We start from the raw sequence: 19,976 nt of genomic DNA, 5'->3' as shown, positions 1-19,976 counted from the left end.
AGAAGAGGTAATCTGATTCAATTTTTTTTTAATTTTAAAGTTGGAGAAACTTATGCCTAGACATGGCTTGCCCAAGGTCAGAGTAGTGGATCTAGAAATCGAACGCAGGTACTTTAGACTGTAAAACCAGTTTTTTTCCTACTACTACTTCTCACAAAAATCAGCACTGATTATGGACAAGCTATTTATCTTCTCCATGTTTTACTGAAACAAAGAGAACAGCAATAGTATCCCTTTCCAATATGACAGTGATCATTGTACATCATTGATAACGCATTTAAAGCTCTTAAGTTGTAGGTTGTTCCTATATTGAATCAAAGCAAGCAAAGTGATCATGAGAAGTGTTCATGAGTCTATTTTCAGTGAGTCCTTTAGCTGCTATTACACCCCTTCAGGTAAGACTTGAAGCCCAATAGATACCTACGGTCTTATTGAGTAGGGTATACATATCACCTATCACCTTCTTGATCTATCCATATCACCTCCCACAGACCCAATTCAACATTCTAGGTAGGCTCAACACTTACAGGCAAGTGAATCGGGTAGACAAATATTTTCCTTATAATGCAGACATAGTATACCATGTGCCAGTTTAAATCCAAATGGTTATGATTTCTAAAGCTAAGAAAAACAAGACTTTGTGATTACATAGCTAGAAAAGATACCCATCTTTTCATTAATGATGTTAATTACATCTCAAATTAAATTGAGATTTTCCCCTTTAAAAGGAGAACTACAAATTATAAGCAGTGTTATCTCTGAATATGATTGTAAACCTCCTTCCCCACTATGCTTTAATTGGATTGCTTTGCACCCTGGTTGTGAATGTGGATGACAGACAATTGATTTGTAATTCTGTTGAGTACCTCAACAAAAGTTTCATAAAATGCTGTAACAATCTTTAAGTAACAGCTTTTTAATTAATATATGTATAATTCATTGATATAATTTGTATTTAAGTATGTTTATTTATTGTGTACATATCTATTTTTTCAGTTATTAGAAATCCTGAAGTATTTCACAACCGTAGTTGTACCTTGATATTTTATAAATTATATTATAAATTAATGTTTGTTGTTTCTAACAATGGTGTGTCTGGACATTCTTCTCTTCCCTATGTTTTCTCCTTTGGTGATCTCATCATATGTGGGTTCAATTATAATTGTTATGGAGTCGATGCCAAAATCTATATTCTAGCCCTATTCTCTCCTGAATTTCAGTCCTGTATTTCCAATTATCTAATAAGCATCTCCACTTAATAACTTGCATGTCAAACTCAACATGTCTGATACAGCACTTATAATTCCCTCTAAATTTATCCCCTCTTCCACACCTCTCCATTTCAATTAATGGCACCCCTGCCTTCCCCATTAACCAGTTTTGCAAGAGAGTCATTTTAAACTCTTCTTTCTCCCTCAGTTCCCATATTAAATCAATTGACACACTTTGTTAAGTCTACTTCCACAACTTCTTTCACATCTATTCCCTTCTTTAAAACCCTCACAGCCTCTACCCTAATCAGGCTTTTATAATGTCTTACCTGGACCATTTCCATTTGTCCCCCTGCATCTTGTCTCTCTTCTCTCCAATCCAACCTCCCCAAATCTAGCAAACTGATATTCCTGAAACATAACTCTGACCTCAGTACACTCCTACTAAACTCATTAATGGTTCCCTATTGCCTCTATGATAAAATACAAAATCTTCAGCTTGGTACTCCTAGCCCTTCATAATGTGGCTCCCATCAACCTTTTCAGTCTTAATTCATATTACTTCCTTCCTTCATTCTCATAGTCAAAATGGCCCTCTAGCTATTCACTGTATGTACAAATGTCACCCAACCCCTATGTCTGAAAGTCACTGCGCCCTTATCCCCGCCTCACAGAATCCCTAATTTCCTTCAAAAGCATGTCTCAGTTGCCACCTCCTTCCTGATTTGCCTCTCCCCCTCAATCATTTGCAAAGTCTCACTCTTAACATCACTTTTAATGATTCTGTATCTGCTTTGCTTATGTCATATTTAAGTCATTGGGGGCAATATTATTTTACTTTTTCCTTTGCGTGATCACTAGTTATCTTTGTAGAGCATGAGGGTGAATAGCTGACAACTCCCTCCTTGCTCTTCCCTTCTGGAGACATACTTACAGATCTGTCTCTCTGCCTACTGGACCAACTGTGGGGTTTTCTCCTCTAGTCCTTTTTCTATCCCACTTCCTACTAGTACCCCTTCCCCTTTTTCTTGTTGTCAGTCATTCACTTTTGAAGAAGACCAACAATATCACAATACTGGATGAGTGATATCTTGAATTTGATTTAATCTTAAGCCAAAAGCAGAAGAGGAGACATAACTGTAGTTTCAAGCAAAGGCTTTCCCAGTAAGCTCCACCCAGGATTACAATGATAGTGGAAGTTTATGTTACTTTTTTCGCTGGGGAAATAAATGGCCTAGAACCACATGGAATCCTCTCTCTTCTCTTAGGGAGTTTCAACATTATAAAATTGTAATAAAAATTAGATCCTGATGTCCTCAGGTGGTCACTCTGGCCAAAAAGCTAGGACATGGAGTCTTTCCTTATATATTTTGTAAATTATGAAATCAATATATAGTTGCTCTCTCCTACTCTGCAAATTCTGCTCATGGTTAAAGATACATTTTCACAATAGTAAGTAAAACCTCTTTAGCTAAGGGAACAACATATACAAAAGAACATTTGCCACTCTAGGGAAGTAACAACTTAGAAACAGAAAATTGGATTGAAACCTCCATTTGAAGAGATGAGAAGATAGACAGGTGGAGAAAGTAGAAAACCCACATCTTATTGCCAAGGAACAATCGCTAACTCTTGTAACTTTCTAGTCCTGCTCTTACTGCTTCCAGGGGTATAAAACTTCTGCCCGTAGCTGCATGTTGGACATCATCAGTTTGCTCCTCTGTCGCAAAACCCTCTTACTTGCTTTTCTACTACTTTCCCTGTTCATAATGTTGCTACCCTGGGCAAGAGAAGGCAGCCCAATCCCCACCAATGCTCTTCCCTTCTCTAGTCCCAAACTTCCCTGGGCTGCCAGATCTCATCCCACCCAAAGCATGCCTCCCTGTGTAATTAGTTCTGGAAGCTTGTCCTGGAAAGCTACATATGAAGCCCTGCCCCTAGAAGAATCCTTCCACATAGTAGGTGCTCTTTTAGAGATGCTTACTGAATGGAATGCTCTCAATGGAAAAGGGCCATCTTTTTGGTGTATTTCTGTGTAGCATCAAGTTCATTGTCAAATACACTGGAAAATGTGTGCCAACTGATAACAATACTGGATGATGTTGCTGTTCAGTCATATCCAATTCTTCGTGACTCCATTTGGGATTTCTTGGCAAAAATACTGGAGTGATTTGCCATTTCCTTCTTGAGCTCATTTTACAGATATTTATTAGCCAGTATAGGGGGCAGCTAGGTGGCACAGTAGAGTGCCAGGCCTGGAGTCAGGAATTGTCATCTTCATGAGTTCAAATCTGGCCTCAGACACTTTACTAGCTATGTGACCCTGGGCAAGACTAACTCTGTTTGTCTCGGTTTCCTCATCGGACAACACAGAATTTTTTTTAAAGCCAGCAATATTCCACATGGAAAATCTTCTAAATTCAATGCTAATAAAAGAGAGAGGGGATGAACAAGTGCCCTAATCTAAAGCAACCTGAGAAACAGAATAAGAGTAACAAAGAATAACGTACAAAGACAGACATACTAGCACACTGTTGGTAGAGACATGAATTGGTCAAACTATGGTGGAAAACAATTTGGAATTCTGATGAGGATGAGATGAAAACATACTTATCCTTTGACCCACAGATCTCCTTGCTAGGTGTATACCCAAGGAAGTTAGAGACATAATTCCTTATAGACAAATGTATTTATAGAATAATTTTGTGGTAGCAAAGAATTGTAAATAAAGTACACATCCATCAACTGAGAGATGACTAAACCAACCGTGATGCATGCATGTAAGTAAATGGGATATTATTGAGCTATAAGAAATAATAAATGAGGAATTCAGAGAAATTCGGTAAGGCATATTAATTGCTTTAGAACTATAATAAGGACCAAGAAAACACTAAGCACAATGACGATTATGGAAAAAAAAGAATAAGTGAAATAATGCTTTATAATTGTAACGATGATTAGAAAATGCAGCTTCCTCATTTCTTTGGAGAGGTAGAGGATTGTAGGTGTGGAATGTTGTGTATATGCCCAGATGGAGTTAATATGAAAGCTGGTTTTGTTGATTTTTTTTAATTGTTAAAAGAGAAGGATTACCAGGTAGGGGCAGGGAGACATATATATTCAGAAATGAATGGGATGTAAAAGCAAAAACGCATCAATAAACCTTTTCAAAGAGAATGTGCCTTTCCCTTGTCCAGAGGCAGTATTAGGGTGTGTGCAAATCATCTGAAGCAGACAAGGATCTATCTGATTTTTAACCACTTCAAGAGAAAATTCCACAGTCACCTCTTGTAACTCATCCTGATAAAGAAATCAGTCATCACTCCCTCTTATAAGACATGCTATCAAGCTCTTTTACACATGGCTGTCAGTGGGATAGGGAAAACAATGCACCATGGGGCATGGGAGTAGATAAGATTGAAGCCTGCACTTGGGGTGCATATGGGTGACTCTCCAAAGGTTCTCCTGAAGTTCCAGGAACTGTGGGCAAGCATCCATCTGGCTGCCCCACTAACTAGGTGCAGTAGTTCTGTACGTTTTTAAGGGTGGGTAATTAATGAGAGGGCTAGTGAAATATCTCTTTGATAAAACTGGCATATGCTTGGTGGTGAGAGTTTCTGAAAGTGAAAAAAGTGCTTTGGAGTGAGAATAAGTAGACCGCACATAAGTAAGAGCCAGGTGATAGCTGGGAGGTAGTTGCAGCTGTGGCACTTCTGGTGTTTGGTCCTGGGTTTCATCCCCCCATGCTGTGAGAGGGGGTGAAGAGGAGCAGTTTTCACAGATTGTAGTGTGGTGCCTGGCTCGGCTGCTTCTTGCTCCACAGCCCATGTGACACGTTTGGGGAAATAAGCCATCACATACCTCTCCTAGATCCAGCTTCAGGTAATTCCTACCTGAATTACTACAGGTGAGTTTACTATTGATTTTCCATCTTTAAAGTAGGGGACTTTGCTGTAACTATAGTCCAGAAGCCTTCGAAGGTATGGAGCACTAAAAGAAACAGTCATTGATGGAGAGGCAGCACGGTATAGGGGATAGAGAGTTGGCCTAAAAGTCAGGAACAACCAGGTTTGAGCCAGGCCTTTGACATATACAGATTGTGTCACCTCCGTCAAATCACCTAACCTCAGTCCTCCAGGCAGCTCTCTACGACTTCTCAATTTCAGAGATGTCAGCACCTTTAGTAGAAGGAGTTTCCTAATAATAATAGCTAGCACTTACACAGTACTTGACAAAGTATTTTAATACGTTAATTCATTTAATCCTCACAACCACTCTGAGAGGTAAATGCTATTATATCCCCATTTTTAGAGATGAAGAAATTGAGGCACAGAGAGATTAAGTGACTTGCCCAGGGTCTCACAGCTAGTAAGTGTAAGAAGCTGGATTCAAACTCAGGTCTTCCTGACTCCAAGATCTGAACTCTATCCACTGTGCCACCTAGTTGCCACATGTATTCATGGGTTTAGTCCCCAATGGTGAAGAACATGATGGTACAGCCAGAGAATGAGAAGTAAGAGAATCCTTGGATAATAGAGGTTTTGAATAATCACTCATTTCCAGGTAAAAACATGATTCCTGCACAACAGATCTATTGTAGAAGCCCAGATCTAGCTGGGAATGTGAACAAACTTACATGAATATTAAGATACGACTTCTGAGGAACTTTCTCAGGTTTTCCCTATCTTGATTAAAAAAAAGAGGGGGGTGTATATTTTCCCCTTCCTAAGAAATAAAACTATCAGCAATTTAGTTTTTTAAAAAGCCAGCATTAGTAGATATTTATACAACTTATGACAAGCTTAGTGCTCTCTGCTGGTGAGTCATTCAGATTTAACTTGTCTAAACCACTGTTGTTACTGTTTTTAACATTTCCTCTTCTGCTCGACGTTCCCTGTTGCAGCACCACACATTTAAGTAACCCAACTGACAAATCACATCAAACTATAATGCAAACAAAAGTTAAGTAGATGAAGAAACAATCAAAATGTAAACCCAACCACAGCTACCAGGCACATGGGTCCTCTAAACAAATCACTTGAATTAGAATGTTAAAATAGGCACAGTCCTAAACATTTATGGGCAGGCAGGCAAACAACAGAGAGAACGATGGGGGAAGGGGAGGCGAAGAAAGGAGGAAAAGCAGGAGAAAGTGAAGGTTCGGAAAAGAAAAAAAGATAGAAAAAGGAGGGAGGGAGGGGGGAGAGGGAGAGAGAGGGAGAGAGAGAGAGAGGGAGAGGGAGAGGGAGAGGGAGAGCACTGCTGCCCCCTTATAAAGGGATCTGTTTGGATCTGTTTTATTGCTTTATCTTTGGGGTAGAAAGGAAGCCAGTCTGTTATTTCGGCTCTGTCTCATTTTAAAGGTACTTCTTAGCCCAAAGTGTGAGAGTCTAGTGGAGACAGGGCAGGTTAGGAACAAATCAGATTCTAGAAATCAACACAGCAAGCAGCAGTCATAGGAACTGAGCTTTACAGCTAGAAAGGACCTTCGAAACCAAGGAGCCCAGCCCTCTCATTCTGTAGATGAGCAATCTGAAGCCCAGACAGTTTAACTGCCTTGCCCAAGATTACCAAGGTAACAAGGCACAGAACTGACTGTTGAACACAAACCCTTTAACTCCCAATTCAATCAGTCTTTTTTACTACGGCACACTGGCTCAGTGGGAGCCAGGAAAGTTAGCAGGATACCAGACCTAGGAGATAGGAAAGGGAGCAGCAGGTAAAGAGACAAGGTGGGGATCCAGGCAGGCACAAAGTCAAGGTAACAGCACCAGAATGAAAAAGAATGTTGTACTTTGAATACTTTTCTTCTGCACAAAGCAGTATTCCAAAACACTGTCATTTTATAGCAGACAATTGTAACTCTTCCTGTGCCGAGGACCCCTTTGACAATCTGGTAACACCTATGGCCCCTTCTCAGAATAATGTTTTTTCAATACATAGAATCCCAAGGAAAACCAATTATATTCAATTTTAGTGTTCAAAATGTTTTTTTTTCTTTTTAAGGTAACAGAGCCCATGGTAAGAGCTCATTTTATTAGCTATGAAGAGTACCTAGTCACCATCTCCACTCCTTCATTTCTCACTAACCTCCACTACACAATGAAGCAGATATAGAAATATATAGCCATGGAGTCGGGCATATGGGGACTAAACACAGGAATTAAACCAAACTCAAAATGTATCGCTGTGATTTTCAATGGCATATTTAAGTGGCTGAGGCATCATGTATGGCGGGACAAGCAACGGATTTGGAGACAGACTACTTTGGGTTTAAATCCTTGCTCAGCTATTTTCTATCTTTGTGACCTTGAATAATTTACTTCAGTTACCTGGGCTTGTGTTCTCATGTATAAAATGAAGAGGTGGATATGCCTCCGGTACATTCCATTGCATTTCCAGAGATTATGTCTTTGACACTCTGTTGGAAGCCAGCATGCATGGTGTTGCAGAGCACTGCGACTAACTTGGGGATAGAGAAAACCTGGGTTCAAATGCCATTGAGATTCACTAGCTATATGACAATGGACAACATACCTGAATTCTCTGAGCCTCAGTTTCTTCATGTGTAAAACTAATGCCTGAATCACTCACCTCAGTAGCAGTTGTATGAGTCAAATGAGTAAAGCACTTTGAAATGTAGAGCTATTATTATTTTTCATGTAATAAACTAACCTAAAGATATTCATAATTGTTTCTTTCCTACCAAAAGTGAACTAAAAACCCGGCAGTTTAGATATAAAAGTGGTATTTGTTGGAAATAACAGAAAGATAGGTTATTTTTGCTTTCTGTTTCCAAATCCTCCAGCCCCTGACAAGGACACTCATCAGTCAAACAAAAAACAATGTGGCCAATGAAGTGAGAAAAGGGGTATAATCTAATTCTAATGGATTGTTAATAGAATAGATAGCATCTAAGTGTTGAAGAAGAATTTTATCAAAACCAACTTTTAGACTATCACTTATGTCGATGCATCTCTCCTCTTTTTCTACCCCCATTGGCCAGTTCTCTGTCCTGGGGAAGTTGTTGGAATTACAATAACATGCTCCTCAGCTCTCCTTAGTTGGCTTCTATCTTCCTATCTTCCCAATGATTCTCTGGTCCCACCCATATCCCATTACTGTCCAGAGGCCCCTGAAAGGATAAATAGTTCTGGAACACAGATTATTTTAAACCATCTTCTCTTAAAATCTCATTAGAATAGGTCCTTTCGATATCTCTTCTTTCTTTCTTCTGAGTGACCAAACAACTGCAGTCAAGAACACCTTCTGCCACGTTTTAGAGAAATCTATTACATAAAGGAAAGCTTATTCCCTTCATGAGTTTTATCAGTGCAGAATTATAAGAAATAATTAATTCCATGGGTCTGGAGTTAATTGGGAAGAGGAGATAGATTTGAGGGGGCAAAATGCAAAAAAAAAAAACACAAGCAGAAATACAACAAAAGACCAGCTTCTTCCTCACTTCCATGACTAAGGTAAGTTAAAGCAATATTTATATTTTATAAAATTTTGACTTGCATTAGAGATGTGAAAGCCAAAAAATTACCATTGGGAGGGGAGGGTTAGAGATATGGATATAGGATTTCTCTGGGGGGAAATTCGTTTTGCCAGTACAGACTGTCTGTCAATGGTTCTACCACTTAAAGTCTTAGTGAGTTACCCAGGACACAGAGGTTAAAAGCCTTACCCACCATGGCAAGAATTATTGGTTCATGTTACCCATACATATTACGTATTCATAAAGGTGCTAATTTCATACTGGATACCCAGAACTCTCTAAGCAAATATTCATGGAGTTAGATGAATGCAGCAAGAGGAAATTGGAGTAGAAACTATAATACATCAAAGAATGTAGTAACACAAAATAGGGCAAGGAAGGTCAGTTGCAACAGCTGCACAAACCTTGAGCTCCCTAAAATTCCTTTACTTTGCTATGGTACAGTTCTGAAGATCCCGAGGTCCACAGTGCTGGATGCAAACAATATAGCTCCGAACTATGGGGCTATTAACTGCATAGTCAGATTTTTGAGACAGCCTTCAAAAATCCCTGACTGTGAAAACTCAAATGTCTCCTTTCTGCTTTGAAATCCAGAAGGGTGCCATGTCTCTTTACTGCCAATGAAATACACTAGACCTATTTTTTAAATTAACTGTAGAGATTCCAAGATCACAGGAAGCAGCAGGTGAGAGTTTCAAGAGGTATTTGCTAAGCAACAGCAATGTTGGGTGGGCCCAAGAAGAAGGATTCCCCAGTAGAAAGAACATGTCTAAAGGGCACTATCCCCAGTAAAGTGACAGCAGATTAATAATGTATCACTCTGATTCCTGCTTCCTGTAGTATATTTCCAATTTCAATTGAGCTTTGCAAATGCAGCTTTACAAGAAATCTAACTTAAAAATAATAACTGGCCAGGCTAGCAAAGCCACACATTTTTGGTACATTCAGCAGAAGGCTCTGGCCTTTAGTTGCCATAACGACACAGATGCTTAATCTACAAAGAGCTTATTACTAGTATCTTGTCCCCCCAGGGAGGCTATTACTGTTCCTGTATAACTCTTCTAGATATTGAAACATATACATACCAGGGGTTCAAACTACCTTCGTGTGGGAGGTCAGAACCTGTGGCATGGAAGCTATAAGGATGAATGCTTTCATTCCCCTTCTCTTCTCCCTTTGCTATTAACACCTGAACAGCCAAACGAGGGCTACATAAATCATCAATTGAGTCCACAGGTCAGTTTATATAATGTATTCCCTTCAGTAGCTCAAATGTAGGTCCCAGATGTCTAGCCTTAACATGCAAGCTCAGGATTAATTTCCTAATCCTTTTACCGCCCAAACAATGAAGTCCAGGATCAGGGAAGCATTTTGGCCAACTGGTGCCCCGTTTCAAATTAATCTGCCATTCAATCAGATTGCTGTTATGTTTTAAGGAGGAGAGGATGGTGCAACTGTTAACAACGTCAAGCTTCTAATAGCTATTCTAGCATTTTATATTCAAGAAGCTCTATTAAATGACCAAGATATTTCTTTTAAAAAATGTTTCAAGTGCACCCACCCCTGAAGATGTAGCAGTTTCCAGAAGCAAGTCAAGGGGTCCCTCATCCTCTGCCAGGGAGACAAATGCACTGTCTACTGAGAGCACATCCATGTCGATGCACAGCCTTGTCCAGATCTCCAGTGGCTCCCTGTCACTTGGAGCCACACATCGGTAGTGAGTCATGATGGGTCTAGAGGAGCTGAACCAGACACTTCCCAACACAGGGAAGCCTGGCAACTATGGCTGATGTTACCACCCCAACTTGGAGGGCAAGACAGAAAAAACACATGCAGTTGCAGGAGGATAAGAACACAATCCTCTTGGTGGCACTTGTAATCCCTGGGGCATTTTTCTCCTTCCAAAACAGGAGTCTATACTAACTGACTAAAAGAATACAGGGGTGTTTTTTTTAATTCTTAATTTTTTTCTAGTTCAATCGATCACAAAGGCCAAAAATAAAGTTAAACATCAGGAATTGCAATGATCATTTTAAAAGGTCAGCGAGGCGTGACAGAGAGGCAAGCTATTGTCACCAGCTGCATAAACACAGAAGTAAATATTCTCTGCTCTTGCTTACTCTTTCACATGTTCACAATCACTTTTACATTCTAAAAAAGGAATTAAGAAAAACAGGGAAGAAGAAGAAGAAACTCCCGGGCTACTGTAAATTGGCTGAAATCTGCTGTCTTTCTTTGGACTGAATACAGTTGGTTGGCCATATTTCTTCATCATTTATAGAAAAAAGCCAGAGAATAGTCACAGCCAATATCAATGAGCTAGGGAACTGCTGCCACTTAGTTACTACTTAGAAAGAAAAGGAAAAATGGAAAAGGGATGGGAGGGAGCCCCCAAATAACACCTGTCCTCATTTCCGTAGTGCTTCAGTCAGCCCAGGTGTAGGAACTATATTGTTTTCCTAGCACAGTGAGTGATTTCTGCTGTATGGTCTACTTAATCATCATTGTGGTTCCTGTTTGGTTGCCAGAAAGGGGGTTTTCTGTCCCACATTCAACTAGAGAACAAAAGAAGATAACAGCTGCTATCTTAAAGGTTTAGGGAGGAAAAAAAAAACACCAAACTTTCATTCTGATTTTCAGATAATTGGGGATCCTGTCACAGATAAAAACACGTTCTTGACCTTTTTTGTGCCAAGGACCCCCTTCTCAGAATAATGTTTTTCCAATGTATAAAATAAAATATATCAGATTACAAAGGAAACTGATTATGTTGAAATACAGTTATCAAAATATTTTTTTTAAAAAGTTCACAGTCCCAAGGCTAAAAATAATCCATATTTATAGCTATGGCTATTAGCCAGTCACCATCTCTACCCCTACATCTCTCCCTGCCCTCCAACACACCAAAGGGAATCCAGTTCTGAGATCAGTCATACAGGAACATAGGCAAAGGAAACCAAACTCAAAATGTATAGCTGTTGTTATGTAAATATTTTTATACTTTACAAGTATATTTTTTAAAAGCAAGTTCACAAACCCCAGGTTAAGAGCCCCTGTTTTAGACCTTAATACTGGATAGAAATCTATAGTAAGTCACTGTTTAAAATTATCTATTAGAGAAGGAATTGGCTATTCCAGGGGTGGGCAACTTACGGCCTTGAGGCCACATGTGGCCTTCTAGGTCCTTGGGTGCGGCCTTCGGACTGAGTCCAAGTTTTGCAGGACAAATTCTTTTATTGAGGGGTTTTGTTCTGTGAAGTTTGGATTCAGTCAAAGGGCTGCACTTGAGGACCTAGAGGGCCACATGTGGCCTCAAGGCCATAGTTTTCCCACCCCTGTTATAACAACTGTTAATAAAGGAGCCTTGGCATAATGAAAAGAGCTGCCCTAGATTTGGAGTGATAGGATATGGGTTCAAATCTTGGTCCTAACACTTACTAGTTATATGAACTTGGGTAAATCACTTCTTTCCTTTTTATTATTTTTTAACTAATTTATTTATTCATTTAAAATTTTTTAATATCATTTTTAATTTGTGGAATAAAACAAACATTTCCATAACAGTACAAAAAAAGATTGCACATGAAACTTCCAATCCACTATGCACAACTTGCTATTCTTTTTAAATATATAATAAAGTTATCATGTACATTTCTTTTTTTTCCTTTTTTTCTTCCCTCTCCTCCCTGCCCTAGAGATGGTTACCATTAGACATGAATAGGCATATATATTATATATACATATATATAATGTATGTATACAGGTGTATATATAATATATGTGTACATACAATATATGTGTATATAATCATTCTATACTTCTATTTATCAGTTATTTCTGTGGATACCAGCTATACGAACTTGGGTACATCACTTCTTTTCTTCATCTGTAAAATGACTCGCCTGGCTAGTTAGACCAGGTGACCATTCTAAGCTCCAAATCCATAATCCTATTAGAAAGTTCTCAGGGCTTCAGAGTCCTCATACATAAAATAAGGATGATGATAATATTCACACGATCTGTTTCATAGGATTGTTGTGAGGAAAGTACTTTGTAAGCTTTAAAGTGAACATGAATTATGCTAATGTTTGCTGTGTATACAGTAGGTGCTCAATAAATGACAATGCAATCAAAAAAGGTTAGAAGGTTGTCAGCAGAGTGTGCTACGCTGTTTTTGATACTTGGTAAGGACTCAATAAAACCAAACATGAAATGTAGACCACATGGTAAGGAATGGGCAGAAAGAGAAAAGGAAGAAAAAAAACCCCTGGACTATGATGTCCTGTACTTGTTTCAGTCAATCAATAAGATTTATTTAGCTCTTTCCTACTCTTGGCTTCTGTAATCATTCACTCCATTGCAACCTTTTATGGCAGGAAGGGAAAAGATAGTGGAAAATGACTATTGTTAAGTTCATTTGAAAATCATTCAGTTGATATCTTTCCTGTACTGCAAGGAGAGAAAGGGTGTAATAAAGTAGAAGACAAAAATCTTGAATTTATTTCCACCTTTGGTATTTAATAGCTATTTGACCATGGGCAGATCATTTTTCCAATTCACCCATAAAACAAGTGAATTGGAATAGATGATCTCTAAGGATTCCTTCTAGCTCTAATACTATGTCAGTCTGAGAATCCTCTTTTCCCTCAATGCAAAACTAAGACAATGTTTTCCAGATCCGATGAAACTCCCTTGTGACTTCAGCCCATCCTTACCAACAAGCACTTTTTCAAGAAGTGAGCTGAGGTGAGGTTTTAAACTCCTACATACTAGGCATCATGTCTTTCCCTTAATTTGTAGTTTAGCCCAATGCATAGAGGAAGCACTCAGTATTCAGAACCATGAAGAAGTAAATGTGGGACCCCTAAATGAGAAGTAATCCATTCATGTAGAAAGTGGAGAAGAGTACATTGAATAGAAGCTTTAAGAGCCCCAGGGCACTGGGAAACTATGGTAGTTCTGAAATTCAAGAAAGTCTTTCCCAACACTACATTGGGGATTAGCATAGATCTCCCCCCAAAGTTCATTCCTCTAAATATATTCACAAATAAGTGCATGAATTGTAAAATATTCATTGACCTAAAGAAGATCAAAAGTGGAGGTCACAGAAATGTCCGCTGTCTACATGTCCTACTGTCATGTGGACATGTATACATCAACATTTCAAAGATAAGGGTTTGCAAAGTACTTTAAGTACATCATCTTATTTGTTGCTCACAATGATGCTGGGAGGGAAGCAATATAAATATCCATTTGGTAAATGAGGAAATTAAGCATCAGAAAGGTTAAGTGAGTTTCTCATTTTCTTACAGCTCTGGTAAGTGTCCCAAATGGAATTCAAATCCGAATCTCTCCTGACTCCAAACCCAGCACAAATGCCCACAGTCCCACTCTACTCACACTTTAAGCTCTTAGATTTCCAATTACAATAATATGTTTTGTGCTTTTTCTCTCCCTCATCCTTCTTAATTTAGCACTCATTTGTATTTTTGTTGAATGGAAACTTAATCGGTAAAGTAGGAAAAAGAAGGATCCAGCCAACAGATACTTCCTGAGTCCTAAGTCCTATCCATCTTATACTTAATCTCAATTATTCCATGAGTATAATACTCAGATTTCTAGTAGAAAACAAAAAGTTATAAGAAAAAAATAGTGAAAATTGACACACAAGTCAAGTTTAGCCTTCCTGCTAAAATTATTCTAACTTATATGTGTGTGTGTGTGTGTGTGTATGTTAAAATAATGTAATTGATCTCCCCTCTCCTTAATACTAAACAAGTTAAAAGTTACTTGGCTGGGATTTTATCAGTTAACCTTATTAAATTACTGATCATACTTTATACCACAAAATAACTATACATGCAACTCTTGACATTTAACCCAGCAAGGGAAAACAAATTTCTTTTTATTGCCCTCCTTTAAATTTGAAAGTTTTTCTGCAAAAACTTTCATCTGTGCCTTCCTACAGTTACTGTATTAAATATCCTTCCACCATTATCTTTCACCATTTTTATCCTAACTTTACATAATATCTTTTTTAAGGGATAAAATTATGGAATCACCTATTTTTAAAAACCCTTCAGAGAAAACTTCACAAGGAGATAAATTTAACTATGATAATGATAAAAGTTCTTCACATTGTTAACAGTCCATTACAACTGTTACTTAATAAGATTTACTTAATATATTATGTATGAGGGCAAAGATGAAATACGTAACTATGCTATTAATAGGGCAGCTGAGTGGCACAATGGATAAAGCGCCAGGCCTAGAATCAGAGAGACTCATCGTCATGAGTTCAAATTTGGCCTCAGACACTCACTAGATGTGTGACCTTGGGCAAGCCACTTAACGCTGTTTGCCTCAGTTTCCTCATCTGTAAAATGAGCTGGAGAAGGAAATGGCAAATCGCTCCAGTATCTTTGCCAAGAAAACTCCAAACGAGATCGGGAAGAATCAGATGTGACAAAAACAACCAAACAACCAAAAACGCTATTAATATTATAACAAAACTAATTTCTGCAAAACTGGGAAAATAATGCCTGCCATTTCATTCTCTTCTCCCAAATATATGAGAGTTAATGAAAACTCACCAGAAGGTTTGAATTCTTAAATTATGACTGACACATCTTATGTTTCTCTGAAGTCAGAGATAATGACCTCAACATGGGAAAAGGAATGAACAAATTTTCCTTTATATTTCCTATAAACCAAACAAAATATGGATACTGGCAGCAAGTTTTTCGAACGTCTCTTGCCTTTTCTCACTTCTGTGTCTTTTTCTAGACAGAAAGAGTCCATGCTCATGCTCTTTTCTGTCCCCCACAATCTGTGCCTATAGAAATTCTATGTTCTGTCTGAAACCCAGCATAGAAAATTATCTCCTTCATGAATGTTTCCTTCGACCCTTACCCGGAAGTGTTCTCTCCTTCTTTTGAAGAACAAGATTCCTTCACAGTCACAACCCATTAAACACTTCACATACTGTTTCATATCAGGGTCGTTTTAAAATTTAGCTTTCTCTAACAAAGTCCATCTTCCTCCAAAGGCTCATTGTGATGGAGAAGTAACCCTGGTTCCTCAGGGGTAACGATGGCGGATTATAAATTCTGGCCGATCCTATGGTCTTTGAGATGGACTATGTATGCATCATCTGAACTAAGCTTGGGGAGGCTCACCACGAGATGGAGTGATGAGCTTCTTAGTTACTAGCAAAAACCACTGGAAACCATCTAGGTGATGCCGTTCATGCACCGATGCAGGGAGCACCCACATCGAAAAGACTATCCATCTCTGAAGTACATAACTATGCATGTTTTATCTTTCCAAATGGACTATAATGTCCCTGAGGCACATCTCTGTACCTCCCACAGTATCTAGTGAGTTAGCACGTGTTTAACAACATTTACTGAATGAATAAGCATGACTCAACCTAAATTTTGGATCCAAGTTTATAATCAGCTTTGTCGTTTGAATGCTCCATTGGCCACTTTTGATATCCTATGCGGGACTCTCAAAGCTGAATATTTAAAATTATTCAAGCAAGCCCCTTCCGCTAAATAGGAGATCGTTAAAAATCAAGATAACTTGTTTAGAAGGATATTTTAGGGAAATACAGGATTTTCTTCATTATTACAATACTATCAGTTCCCAAATGGCCATAAGATCACAGATCTAAAGCTGGAAGGAACCTCAGTCCAAGTCCTTCATTTTAGAGATGAAGAAAGTAAGGACTAGGGAAGAAAAGTAAGTTGTCATCGGGATTTGAACCTCTGATTCCAGAATCTTTTCACTGGACCATACTTGCCTTCTTATAATATTCAACTACTACATACATTCCTACTCTAAATAATAATAATATCTTACTTTTGCACATACCTTTACAATCTATATTTAGCAGCTAGGTGGCTCAGTGGATAGAGCATTGGTCTTGGAGTCAGGCAGACCTAAGTTTAAATATAGCCTCAGAAACTTACTAGCTGTGTCACCTTGGGCAAGTAAATTTGCCTCTCTGTGCCTCAGTTTCTTTATCTGTAAAATAGGGATAATAGTAGCATTCACTTACAGAACTGTTGAGATAAGATGAAATAGCCTATAAAATACTTTGCAAACCTTTAAAGTTGCTTTATATTTTACTACACTACTTAATACAGCATATGACTTTCTCTTTTATCTTCCTTCTTTCTCCCATTTGCTGAGGATCAATGAAATCTAAAATGTTAAAAACAGCTAACAGGGGAAGTCATGTTTTGTCTAAGCAGAAAGACAATAAATATCAAACGAATCACCAGGATTTGCCAAAAGGAGGATAATATTCACGGATCAATTCAACTCAATAGGCATTAGTTTATGTGAACAGTACCGTTAGCTACTGGGGATGCAAAGACAGAAACCAAATAGCTCTTTGCCCTTTTGGAGTTTACATTTTACTAGGTTGAGGTGGGGGGGGGTGAGGGAATAGAACATGCACACCAGTAAATATAAAGGAAGCATGCACAAGATGCCACTGATCAGCATACTGGATCTACTTTTGATCACCAGACTTTTAAAGTCTGAAGAAACCAGAGAAGGTACAAAGAAACACACTAAACACAACAAAACCCCTAGAAAATGTCTTCTTCAAGAAATGGATAAAGAATTGAGCCTGTTTTATATTTTTTTCTAAATGAAAGAAGATAAACATGGGACTTCACTCCTACCTTAAGAGTTTATGAGACAGGTGCTAAGCCATTGTCATTTTCCATGGAAGACTGAATAAGAGGAAATGATACAAATCAAGACAGGTGAGATTTCTATAAAACAAAAAAAATAACTTCTGGATTATCCTGATAATAAAACACTAAAGTGGGACTTTGTGAAATCAATATCTGGATATCTTTAAGAAGAGAATAAAAGGAACAGGGTCACTGTAAGGTGTGGATGGGACAGTAACTAGCAACAGAGAGAAGGGGGAACTGCTGAATTTTGTATCTTTTTTTCTGTGCCAAGATGACTTGTCTAGAAAAGATAGAAGAAAAAATGTGGTTAATAGGGTTAATAACCAACACTGGTCACTATAGTGGTCATTAATGTTATTATATTGTTATTATATTAATTATAGTATATTATTTTAATTATTATAGTGATTATTCGTAACCACTGTAAATAAAAGCTCACCTAGATGCTCTTGTTGAATACAAATCATCTGGCCCAGGTGACTTGGATCCTTGGATTTTGAAAGACTTGATGGATATTACAGCTGATATTTGAAAAATTGAGGAGAATGGAAAAAAAAAGACCATAGGAGTGGAGAAGGGCAAATACTGTCCTCATTTTCAGTGGGTAACGAAGAGAGTTGGTAAGCGGTATGCCATTGATTTTGACTTTGATTACAGGCAAAATTCTAAAATGCTTAGGCAAAAGATATTTAGATAAAGATGTGTTCACAAAGAACCAGCATGGCTCCATCAAAAACAAAGCACACCAGTTAACCTTATCTGTTTATTACACTTGTAGATTCAGAAATGTTATAAATAAAGTTCACCTAGATTTTGGTAAAGCATCCAATAAGGACTCTCACATTCTGCTTTTGGAAGAGACAGAGAACTTGGACTCTTTGGTAGTACAATCACAGATTCAGAACTAGTTGAATGGTTAACAATAATAGCTATCATTACATAGTGCTTTAAGATTTGCAAAGTGGCTTATTTAGACTACTCAGCTTGACCCTCACAATTACCCCTTGAGGTAAATACTATTATTATCCACATTTCACATATAAGAAATGTTTTCTATATTCCAATTACACTGTCTTCTTAGCTATTCCTCATATTAGACTTGCCATCTCCAGACTTGGAACATTTTCACTGGCTGACCCCCATGCAGAGAATGTTCTCCCCCATCATTTCCACTTCCTGACTTTTCTGCCTTCCTCCAAGAACCAGCTTAAATCCCACATCCTACAGGAAGCCTTTCCCAATCCCCCTTAATACCAGTGTCTTCCTCCTGTTGATTATTTTCTATTTATCCTGTGTAAAACTTGTTTGTGGTTTGTTGTTGGCATGTTGTCTCCTCTATTAGACTGTGAACTCCTTGAAGATAGGGACCGACTTTTACCTTTTTTTGTATCCCCAGTCCTTATAGCTTACCTGGAATGTAGTAGGTGCTTAATAAATGTTTACTGAAGATGCAGAAAAAGCTTTTGACAAAACACAACATCCATTCCTATTAAAAAAAAACACTAAAGGGAACAGGAATACATTGAGCTTTCCTTAAAATGATAAGTAGTATCTATCTAAAACTATCAGTGAGCATTATCTGTAACAGGGATAAGCTAGAAGCCTTCCCAATAAAATGAATGTTTATTGATTGACTGAATGAGTAGTACCTGGCACACAGTGGGTACTCAATGAATGCTTGATGATTGAATAGTCACTGATGATTCAAAGTCAACTTGGAGAGATCTCTCTATAATGTGCCTCGGGGATCCATGCTTGACCTTATGATGTTTGACATTTTTCTTAATGACTTAGATCAAGGCACAGATGGTAAACTTATCAAATTTGTAAATTACATAAATCCAGCAAATTGAGGGTTGTGGGGAGAGTAGATATAGCATGCTGGATGACAGAGGTAGACCCCAAAAGATATTTGACAGACTAGAATGCTAGACTACTTCTACTGAGATGAAATCTCATTGGGATAAGTAAAGACCCTTGCTTTTGGTTCCAAAAACAAACTTCACAAGTTCAAGACTGGTGATACTTTGTTAAACAGCAATTTGTTTTAAAACATCTGAGAGTATTTTGACATACTATAAGCTCAACATAAGTCACCAGTGATATAAGAGCCAAAAAAGTTAATGTGATATCGTCCTGTATTAAGAGGGGCATAGCCTTCAGGTATAAAGAGTTGATAATCCTGCTGTACTGTGATACTTGATACTATCATTAGACCACACCTTGAATAATGTGATATATTCTGGTCATGACATGTAGGAAGGGGACACTGAGAATCTAAAGAGTGTCCAGAAGAAAGTAATCAGAAAGAGTTTTGAGCTCCTACCCAACAAGGATTGATGAAAATATTTACTCCAGAAAGAGTTTTGAACTCCTACCCAACAAGGATTGGTTGATGAAAATGTTTACTCCAGAAGACGAGAAGACTAAGGGGGAACATCATAGCTGTCTTCAAATATCTCAGGGTCTGTCAGATGGAAGAGGGACTAGACTATTTGTCCCCAGATGGCAGAAATAGAAGAAATAAGTAGAAGTTGCAAGGAGGCA

General features: G+C 38.1%; 1 pseudogene; it reads right to left on the bottom strand.

The window, feature by feature from the left end:
* Positions 1-10,438, bottom strand: part of LOC118857579 — a 129,964-nt pseudogene extending 119,526 nt beyond the window's left edge.
* Between the last annotated feature and the right edge of the window lie 9,538 nt (positions 10,439-19,976).

Source organism: Trichosurus vulpecula, chromosome 7 (genome assembly GCF_011100635.1).
Source record: "Trichosurus vulpecula isolate mTriVul1 chromosome 7, mTriVul1.pri, whole genome shotgun sequence".
In the NCBI taxonomy this organism is placed as follows: domain Eukaryota; kingdom Metazoa; phylum Chordata; class Mammalia; order Diprotodontia; family Phalangeridae; genus Trichosurus; species Trichosurus vulpecula.
This window is presented reverse-complemented; position numbering and strand designations above follow the sequence as displayed.